The sequence below is a fragment of the Orycteropus afer genome, unplaced genomic scaffold (genome assembly GCF_000298275.1).
Source record: "Orycteropus afer afer isolate SDZICR_OR568_19922 unplaced genomic scaffold, OryAfe1.0 scaffold00247, whole genome shotgun sequence".
In the NCBI taxonomy this organism is placed as follows: Eukaryota; Metazoa; Chordata; class Mammalia; order Tubulidentata; family Orycteropodidae; genus Orycteropus; species Orycteropus afer.
The window spans coordinates 4719862-4730799 of record NW_006921834.1 but is presented as its reverse complement, the minus strand read 5'-3'; positions in this window follow the sequence as shown (position 1 = coordinate 4730799).

Below are 10938 nucleotides of genomic sequence, written 5' to 3'. Positions count from 1 at the left end.
CTAGTTCTGGTCCCTTCCCATATCAGCTAACCAGTTGCTGTCAAGTCAGCTCTGACTCATGATGACGCCATGTGTGTGCCAGGGTAGAACTGTGTGCCATAGGATTTTCAATGGCTGATTTTTTAGAAGTAGATTGCCAGGTGTTTGCACATGGAGATAGCTGGGGGTGGCGTGGGGGCGGGGCAGAAATGCTCAGGAAGAAGGACACAGGGAAGAGGTAACTACAGGGAGGAGGTGGGAAGAGAGCTATTACATTGAGGGGAATTGCAGTCAATGTCATGAAACAAAATGTGTGTAAACTGCTGTGTGGAAAATGAACCTGCTCTGTAAACTTTCACCCAAATCACAGTAACAATTAAAAATAAAAAGGAAGTAGATTGCCAAGGCTTTCTTCCCAGGCATCTCTGGGTGGACTCAATGGACTCAAACCTCCAATCTTCAGTTAGCAGCCCTGTGTGTTAATTGAGCATGGTCTGAATTTATTGGATAATTTAATTTCACACCTGGCTCACATTTATCCTCTCCACCTGGTACTGGCCTTCACCCTGGGCCTCCTCACCGCCTCCTGGCTTCTTGTTCTTTGCTCTTGTTCAGCTCCCTGCGCACTCCCCCACCCTCTTTCCATAGTCTCAGCAAGTTCCACCTGGTCACCCCTCAGAACTACTTCCTCTGAAATTCCTAATTCAGATGCTGTGTTTTATGGCCACCGTTTTTATTCTTTCAACCTGCTCGTCCAGTCATCTTTACTATAGTCTGTAGTCCCTTGACCTCACCCACCTATACTATCCCTCAGACCTCTTGCCCCCACTTCCCTCCTGTGCCAGTTTAGATGTTGTTATGGATTGAATTGTGCCCCTCCAAAAGTTATGTTGAAGTACTAACCTCTGCACCTGTAAATATGATCTGGTGTGGAAATGGTTTTCATTTGTTATGTAATGAGGTCATCGCTGAGTAGGTTGGGTCTTAACCCTAATCCCTTCTGAGTGGTGTCTTATTAAAAGAGGAGACTAGACACAGACATGCACAGGGGGAAGACACTATGTGAAGGTGGAGGCAGATGCATCTACCTACAAGCCCATGAACGCTAAGGACTGCCAGCAACTACTCGGAGGTGAAGGAGACAAAGATGGACCTTCCCCTCGAGACTGTGCCCTGAATTTGGACTTCTGACCTCCAGAATTGTTGAGACAGTAAATTTCTGTTCTTTAAAGCCTCCCATTTGTGGTATTTTTGTTCGGCAGCACGAGGTAACTAAGATCCCATGGCCCATTACCTCAGTCACTCTCTTGCCTGGACCTTATAGTACTCCTCCCATAAAGGCCTCCTGGTAGAAACTCAGCCCAAGTGACTGCAACTCTCTGTTCTTTGAGCTTGCACCTGGACTCCTGTGTGCCCATGAAGACATCACACCCCTGGGCAGACTGATGGGCCCATGAATGGTGACCAGCCCCCACTGGCCACCACTGCCTGGCTACTGCTCCAGCTAGCTCTCTATCCTAATGCTGCATTACTTCAAACTATCTCTACTTTCTGAAACCCTCACCCTGCCCCTCCCCTGAGTTCTGCTCAGATACCCTCACCTCCTATTTCTCCTAGAAGAGGGGAATCAGCAGACACCCCCACTTCTGGCCCCAAAACACCAGCTCGCTTTCTCTGGAACCAGGGTCTTCCGGTCACGTGTACACAGTGAAGCCCCCTTCTCTGGATGGTGTGTTCTCCACCTCTCATCCCCCTCCCACTACCCAGGGGCCCGGAGTGCCCATTCTTCTCCTTTACCCTTGTTTCTGTATTGGACCTTCATGTTCAGGTTACTTCCACCTTAAAACAATCCTCTTCTGCCTCCTCAGGAGCCCTGGTGTGCAGTGGCTATAGTGCTTGGCTGCTAACCAAAAGGTCGGTGGTTCTAACCCACCAGCTGCCCCTCAGGAGAAAGATGTGGGTAGCCTTGGAAACCTGATGGGGCAGTTCTACTCTGTCCTAGAGGGTTGCTAGGAGTCGGAATTGACTCCACAGCAGTGGGTTTTGGTTTGAGTTTTGCCTCCTCTGGTTGCTATACTCTGGCTTGCTTACCTTTACAACCAAACTTCTCAAGAGAGTCACCCATGCTTGCACTTCCACTTCCTCATCTCTTGCTTACTCCTCCCTCCTCTCCCGCTTGGTTGACTGCCAAGTCACCAACCCCTGAGGTGGTTCCTCCAAAGGGCATTTTCAGTTTTATCTTGTTTGTTCTGACCACTCACCTTTGTAGCTGGCCCTCTGCTCAGCCCTTTCATGTCTCCCGAGGCAGCTTCTGCAGAAGCTGGGCACTGGAGAGGGGTGGCTGAGGCGGTGAGCACCAGAACACCCCTGTCTGGGTTCAATTCCTGGGCCCAGCACTTACTTGTACCTTCATTTTTCTTCCTTATTGGTAAAGTGGTACAGTGATAGTCCACACTTTGTGAAATTCAAACAAGAGGATGTGGACCTCAGGGTTAGGGAGCCTGGGCTCTGGAGCGCCTGCAGGGTTCAAATCCAGGCTCCCTCAGCTCCTAGCTCTGTGCCCTTGGGAGGTCTTGTTTGCCTCTTCCTTTTCCCACTTTACTCCTCTGAGAGTCCTTTGCCAGCCCCTCCTCTTTCTGCTCCTGACCCCTTGCATGTGACATTCCTCAGGGCTCTGTCCTGGGCCTTGCCCTTATTCTGCCCTCATCCCCTGGGTAACCTCACTTTCTGGAGCTTGGATTGTCATCTTTCCCTTCATAACTCTGAAATCTGCAGCCCCAGCCTACCCTGGCTTCTGACTGCCATATTCATTCATTCATTCATCCATCTATCTGTTCTACAAATACTTATTGAGCAGCTACTGTGGGCAGCTACTGGTCTAGGCACTGGAGTAAAATACATTGTAAGCAAGATAGAAAGGACCCTGCCCTCAGAGCCTACATTTTAGGGAGAAGGGTCGTTTGATCAATGTGTAACCCCATTGCCATTGAGTCGATTCCAATTCACAGCAACTCCATGTGTGTCAGTACTGCATTGTGTAGGGTTTTTAGGGGTGTGACTTTTAGAAGCAGAGCAGCAGGGCTTTCTTCCAAGGTGCCTCTGGGTGGATTTGAACTACCAACCTTGCAGTTAGTAGTCCAGCACTTCTACAGTTCCTTGTACCCCCAGGGACAGTTTTATAAAGAAATAAAACAAAACCCCAAATCCATTGCCATCAAGTCAGTTCCAGCTCATGGTGACATGTGCTACAGAATAAGACTGTGCTCCATAGGGCTTTCTTGGCTGTCGTCTTTAAATGAGGTCATTTCAGATAGTGATTGTATGATGGAGAAGCTCAAACGGGACAATGGGTAGAGAGTGACTTGCAGGGTGACTTAAGGTGAAGGCGGTTAGGGAAAGCCTCTTCAAAGGGGGATATTTGAGTCGAGACCTGACCTGTGAGAAGAACCCAGAGAGGTGAAGGTCTGGGCCGGAGTGTTCCTGCCAGAGAGACACAGGGTGCCAAGGAATGAGCTTGGCATGTCTGAGGGACTAAGAGGAGGCTAGTGTGGCAGGAATTTAATGAGTGAGAGGGAAGGCTGGTCAGAACATGGAAGTTGCTGAGGAGGGGCAGCTTTTATTCCAAATGCATCTTCCCTCCTGGAACTGTCTCTTCTGCTGTGTTCTTACTCTCAGTAGATGGTACCACCTCCTCCCTAGCTGTTGTCCTTGGTCTCCTGCCCCTCCCTCCACAGCCAGTCCATCACCAAATATGGTCCATTCCACCTCTCAGAAAGCTTTGTTCCAGCTCTCTAGCCACCATCCTCATAGAGGCACGGTTGCCTGCACCTGGGCCCCCATGTGCATTGGTGCTTCTTGGCCCACCCCTTCTCCACTCTGCTGTTGTTGTTATGTGCTTCTCCAACTCATAGTGACCTTATGTACAGCAGAACGTAACACTGCCCAGTCCTGCGCCAGCCTCACAATCCCCACTACACCTGAGCCCATTGCTGCAGCCACTGTGTCAGTCAATTTTGTTGAGGGCCTTGCCCTCACACTACTGTTAGAGTGTTCTTTTGAGAAGCAATATCTTCTTGTCCAGCTTCTTCCCTGTGTAACACCCACTGTCCTCAGCATGGCTTCCTGTTGCTCATAGAATAGAGTCCAGAAATCCTCCCATGGTCCCAAGCCATTACCCTGGTGGGGCTCTGTTCCTTCATCCACGTCATCTCTTACCACTCCCTCCTGTCCTCTACCATTTCAAGTCTTCTCCCCTCTAGGCCTTTGGAAATGTTCTTCCCATCCCCTCTGCCTGTTGCCTGGCTGACCCCTTCTCTTCCTTCACCTTTGAGGGCTCATTTCCTCAGGGAAGTTCCTGACCCCGCCCCTCCAGATTAATGAGGTCCCTGTCAGGCATTCCCATAGCACCCTGGGCTGCCCCCTTGAACCTCCTTTCACATATTCAGTTGTGCTCTTGATGCTATTCCTTGAGGTTATGTAAGTTTTGTGAGAAGAGGCACTGTGACTGGGTGTGCTCACTGGCGTCTCTTGTCTATCGTAGTGTTGTTGTTGTTGTTATGTGCCGATGAGTCAAACCCGACTCATAGCGACCCCTCCTTGGGTTTCTGAGGCAGTATCTCTGTGGAGCTAGATTACCCAACCTTCTTTCCAAGGAGTGACTGGTGGGTTTGAACTGCCAGCCTTCTGGTTAGCAGTCAAATGCCTTAGGCACTATGCCACAGTCACTTTGTGGCATGCAAGTCTGCCCCAGGCATCAGGTCCATGGAGCCACCCTCAGCCTGAGCCCTTGCTGTTTCCACAGTAGGAGACACTGAGGATTTCAGCTTCGGCTCCATCTTTCTCTGTTGGAGTCCTTCTCCTCTGGAGCAACCTAAAGGCCAATTCCTTCACCATGAGGAGAAGTACTTCGCATTTCAAATTGGCAGTCCATGCGAACTTGCCTTTTTTCATGACTTTGAACCCATTTCTTTCAAAGTAGCAACGTGGGTAAAGGTGGTTTCCTCCTTCATAATAAGAGCCACCATATTAGCTGGAAGCATCTCTGCCTGAGCCATCTGCTCAAATGTCAGCTCCGTTAGGAAATGGATTTTTGCTGTTTTGTTCTCTGCACGTAAAGGGCTGTTAGGAAATATATTTCTGAATGCATGGCATCTTCCCCTGAATTTCTTCTTTGATCACAGGGTAGGGAGGAGGGAGAGACTATAAATGCATCCTAGTCCCATAGCTTCCTTGAGCAAAAAATGTGTTAACTCTTAGAAGTATGCTAGAATATGACAGAGACACACTGGAGCGGATCATATGACACACTGCTGTGTGAACCTTAGATTTAGAGAAATGACAGCAAAGTTTAAGGAGGACAGTTGGGAGATTTATAGACACTGTCATGTTCATCTGTAGGATTTAGTGGCAGTGAGCAAATTAAAAATAAAATCCAGAATGCTTCATGTATTGCAAAAAGAGATATATAATTGTCTTTTTTGTATGTAAGCTGGGTGAAGAGGGACACAGCTGGGTAGCTGGTTGTAATGGGAACTGCTTCCTACGGTACCTGTGAGGTTGTTCCAGAGGTTCTGGAAGCAGAATTAACCACTTTTTATTTTTTTATTATTATTATTTTTATTATTAGGATTTGGGTGAAGATTTACAGAGTAAATTCACTTTTCATAGAGCAGTTCACATATACTTTGTCTCATGTCATTGACCAAAATTTACAATGTAAGCCTCCTGCCTGAGGGCACTCAGCTTTGTCTGTGGGCCGGGAAGCCCACTGCTCTGTATTGTGCTGGCCTCTTGGTTCTGCTGCCTCTGCTGCCATCTATTGTCTGTTGCTACTTCTCGCCATCTCTGCTGTCACAGCTTTCTGTCTCCTGAATCAAGATGATTCGGTGCAGAGATCTCAGCTCGAAAGGATGCACTCTACTCCTGGCTCTTCTTTCTTGATGGTAGTGAGCTCTCCCTTTCCACCTCTGGAAAGCAGCTCACAAGGTGCCAAGCACTTTATTTACATCATTAACAAGCTAGCCAATCCTCGTGGTGGGTCACAAGCACCTCACATTTGCATAGTCCTAACCATTCATTAGGAGCTCTGGTAGCATAGTGCCTAAGGCACTTGACTGCTAACCAGAAGGCTGGCGGTTCAAACCCACCAGCCACTCCTTGGAAGGAAGACTGGGCAATCTACTTCCGTAGTGATACTGCCTCTGCAACGCAAGGCGGGGTCGCTATGAGTTGGGGCTGACTCAATGGCACATAACAACAACAACAACAACAACCCAGTCATTGGGTGGGAGTTACAAAGACTATGGCTAGCAATTCACTGGACCACACATGGGTTCTCAACTTTGAATGTACCCTTTTGTTTAAAAGGTCTTTATCAAGTACCAAATGTTACAGGAATTGTAGGGGAATTGAATTAAAAGTAGAAACAATATTCCATCCTTTGTCATTTGAGGGAAACGAGATGAATATTTCAAAACCGTTCGGTAGAAAGCAGGGCATTAGCCCCCCTCCCCTAGTGGCTAGGACAGTATTTATTTATTTATTTATTTAATTTTTATTGCGATTTGGGTGAAAGTTTACAGAGCTAATTCATTTCCCATATGGCAGTTCATACACATTTTGTTTCATGACATTGACTGTAATTTCCCACAGTGTAACAGCTCTCTTCTCACTTCCTCCCCATAGTAATCTCTTTCCTGTGTCCTTCCCTCCATGTACTCCTGCTCCGCAAGCTGTCTCCCTTTCCAAACACTGCCCTTTTATTCTCCCATGATTAATTTCTCCAAGGAGTGTATCTACCTAATGTAAATATTTAGCCCGTATGCCTTTTATTTGGCCGGATGCCACAGGAGTGAGTTCAATTCCAGACCTGAAGGGTAGCTAGGGGCCATAGTCTCAGGGGTCTCCCAGACTCTATCAGACCAGCAAGCCTGGTCTTTTTATTTATTTATAATGATTTCGAGTTTTGTTCCACATTGTTCTCCCATTCTATCCAGGATCTCCTACACAGATCCCCATCTGAGTGGTTGACAGTGGTAGCCAGGCACCATGTAGTTCTTCTGGTCGCATGGTCATGTAGGCTGAGGATTGCATGGTCTACCAGTCCCTGGACTAATTGTTTCCATGAGTTTTTGGTTTTCTTCATTCTTTGCTCTGAATGAGGAGAGACTCATTGTTCCATCTAGTTGGCCGCTTGTGAGCTTTTTTTTTTTTTTTTATTAGGATTTGGGTGAAGATTTACAGAGTAAATTCACTTTTCATACAGCAGTTCACATATACTTTGTCTCATGTCATTGACCAAAATTTACAATGCAGCAGCTCCCCTCCCACTTCCTCCCCATAGTTACCTCCTCCCAGTGTCCATCCCTTCATACTCTTCGAGAGGCCAATTGTCTGCCAACCCTGTATATGATCTTGGATACACTCTCCATTTAGACATACATAATTGTTTAGCTTGTTCACCCATCTATCCGTCCCTATACCCATGTTTGCTTTCATTAACAACTCAGTATTGTATTTACAAAGGGGTTCATATTTGTTGTTTGTACTGCCCATGTAACTCTCTCTGTCTTTCTCATCCTCAATGCTGCCATATTGGTCACTCACCGCCTGTGAGCTTTTAAGATCCAGTCGCTACTCACCAAAGCAGGATGTGGAACAATGTTTTTGTGTAGTATGTTATGCCAATTGAGCTTCATGTCCCCTGTCACCATGGTCCTGAGCTCACAGGTCCAACTACTCGCTCCCTTGGGTAGCTGACTGTGGCCAAGAAGTCACCACAACCTGTCCCTTGCCATCTCTACTGTATACCTGGACATTCTTCCAGCACATTCAAATATGCTTGTAGAAACATTGCCTGCCAACCCTGTATATGGTCATGGGCACACTCGCCTCTGCTTACACATACCTGATTGTTCAGCCTATCTTCCCATCTATCCACCTGTAGATCAAAGTTTGCCATCACTGACAAAGCAGGACTGTATGTGCAAAAGGGTTAATCTTTGTTGTAAGACAGTGTTTCTTAAGGTGAGTTCCTTGGTCTGCTAGCCCCAGTGGATTATAATAAAAACCAGACTCACTTCCATTGAGTTGATTCTGACTCATAGCGACCCCCACTGGGTTTCTGAGGCAGTAAGTCCTTATGGAAATAGATTGCCCCATCTTCCTTCCAAGGAGCGACTGGTGGGTTTGAATCACCAACCTGATTAGCAGCCAAATGCCTTAGGCACTGCACCAGCAGAGCTCCTTATAATAGGCGCTTTTGGGGAGGAAAAAAAAAAGTTTTCCTTGGTGTAACACATTTGGGTATTATTATGTTAAGCAAAGGAAGTAGGCTTCTTTACTGCAGTTCTGTTAAGAGGCATTAGATAGATAGATAGATAGATAGATAGACAGATAGATAGATAGATAAGGAACCCTTGTGGTGCAGTGGTTAAGCACTTGGCTGCTAACCGAAAGGTCAGTGGTTTGAACCCACATCTACTGGGGGGGGGGGAAGATGTGCAGTCTGCTTCCATAAAGATGGCAGTCTTGGAAACTCTATGGGGCAGTCTACTCTGTCCTACAGGATCGCTATGATTTGGAATCAACTTGACAACAAGATACCTAGATAGATAGGTAGATAGATAGCTGTCATAGATTCTACTCTGACTCATGGTGACCTGATGTACAAACAGAGTCTTGCCCAATACTGCATCATCATCCTCACAATCGTTTCAGCATAGATGAGTCCATCATTATGGCTATTGGGCCAGTCCATCCAACCAAGGGTCTCCCTTGCTCTTGCTGACTCCCTGCTTCACCAAACATGATGGCTTCCTCATGATGATCCTGCCTCATGATATATCTAAAGCAAGTGAGGTGGACATCATTCTGATGTGATCCATGAAATTTTCATTGGATAATTTTGGAGTTGGATCACCAGGCCTTTCTTCCTGGTCTGCCTTAGTCTGTAAGTTCTGCAGAAACCTGTCCACCATGGGTATCCCTGCTGGTGTTTGAAATACTGGTGGCATAGCTTCCAGCATCACAGCAACATGCAAGCCACCACAGTCTGACAAACTGACAGATGGGTGGTGATAGGTCATTTGTTGTTGTTGTTGTTGTTATGTGCCGTTGAGTCGGCCCCGACTCATAGTGACCCCTCCTTGGGTTTCCGAGGCAGTATCACTACGGAAGTAGGATTGCCCAACCTTCCTTCCGAGGAGTGGCTGGTGGGTTTGAACCGCCAGCCTTCTGGTTTAGCAGTCAAGTGCTTTAGCCACTATGCTACCAGAGCTCCTGATCGGTCATTACTATGCCACTATTATGATGAATCTAAAGAAAGAGAGACAGGATTTCCAAACAGATTTGACCAAAGAATTACTTTCTCCTCTTCCTTTTTCTAAGGAGCATCTCATGGGATGACCATTCCAACAAACAGGATTTGGGCAATGTTGTTCTGAAACCCTTCCTGTGGATGAGAAGAAAACATGTAGAAAAAATAATTAGATCATGGCACTTCCTATAATGCATTTCCCTTACTTCATGAGAACAACAGTATTAATATGATTTTCAAGGATTATAATGCCATATTACTAAATTTAAATTTGGAACTACTTCCATGAAACAAACCTCTACTTGGAGCAGTGGCCAAATATATTCAGGAATTTTATACAGGATGTAAGTGTGGTCTCTGAATATCAGTTTTGCCATGATTATTTTTCGTGTACTCTGCGGTTCCAGCAACATCATAGATTTTGGCTGGTTTTCTCTTTGGTATGATTGTCACAAGAATGCCTATTCCTCACAGAGTCATTTTGTTTACTTTGGTTTGGCCCAACTCTACAGCAGCCCAGCAACCTTGCTGCTTAAAATGAACTGACCCAGAGACCGGAGTCAGTGGCCTAGGCTTTTGGGTGTGGAGAGGGGATTGGGGCCAGGCTGAGGGAGCCTGCAGGCCTGACCCACCACCTCTGTGGGGAAGTTGGCAGCATTGGCTGAGAGATTGATAATGTTTTACTAAGTTAATCTGAGCATACCTTGGTATGTTTTATCACATTATACATTTTGAACTTTAATTTATGAGTCGTAACGCTGGCCACTGGGATTCTGGCTGGAGGTTGTGTCTGTGCCTGGATTAATGTACTAGAAATGAGCAGATTCTCTGTAGAACTCTTTTATTACTAAAACATAAGTAACCCTTTTGGAAAATAATCTAACTTGGAAGTGTGTCGCGAAGCTTCTCTTGTTTGGTTAAGGTTCACTTAAAGAGAGACCTCTCACTTAGCATGTCCAGGGAGTCTGTGCCTTGCCTTTTCCTGACAGATTGGTCATGGCCTGGCCTCCAAAGGCACCTGGCACAGACTCTGTGTATTGTCCACTCTTTCTTTAAACTCTTCTTCTTCTATTGCTCTGCAAAACTGCATTCTGTCACCTCTGTGGCCTCTGCAGTGTTGGTTGCTGAGTCTCCCTCCTTCGTTAGTCAGTGGGCTGGGACTAGGGTGAGGCAACCAAGGAACTCACCTCAGACACAAAGAAAGTCACTAATCAAGAGAAATTATGTTTTAATGCAATATTAGGGCCCTGGGAGCTCTGGTGGTGTAGTGCCTAAGGTATTTGACCACTAACCAGAAGGCTGGCTGTTCAAACCACCAGCCACTCCTCAGAAGGAAGACTGGGCAATCTACTTTCATAGAGATACTGCTTTGGAAACCCAAGGAGGTGTTGCTATGAGTCGACATTGACTCTACGGCAGTCAGTTTGGTATTATTATTATTATTTTTTTGGTTTGGGTGGTGCAAACAGTTTGCCCTTGGCTACTAACCAAAAGGTTGGCAGCACCGCAGAAGAAAGGCCTGGTAATCTATTTCCATAAGATTGTTGTTCATATGTGCCATTGAATTGATTCTAACTCATAGAGACCCCACATGACAGGGTAGAACTGGCCCAGAGGGTGTTGGGTTTAAGCGCTTAGCTGCA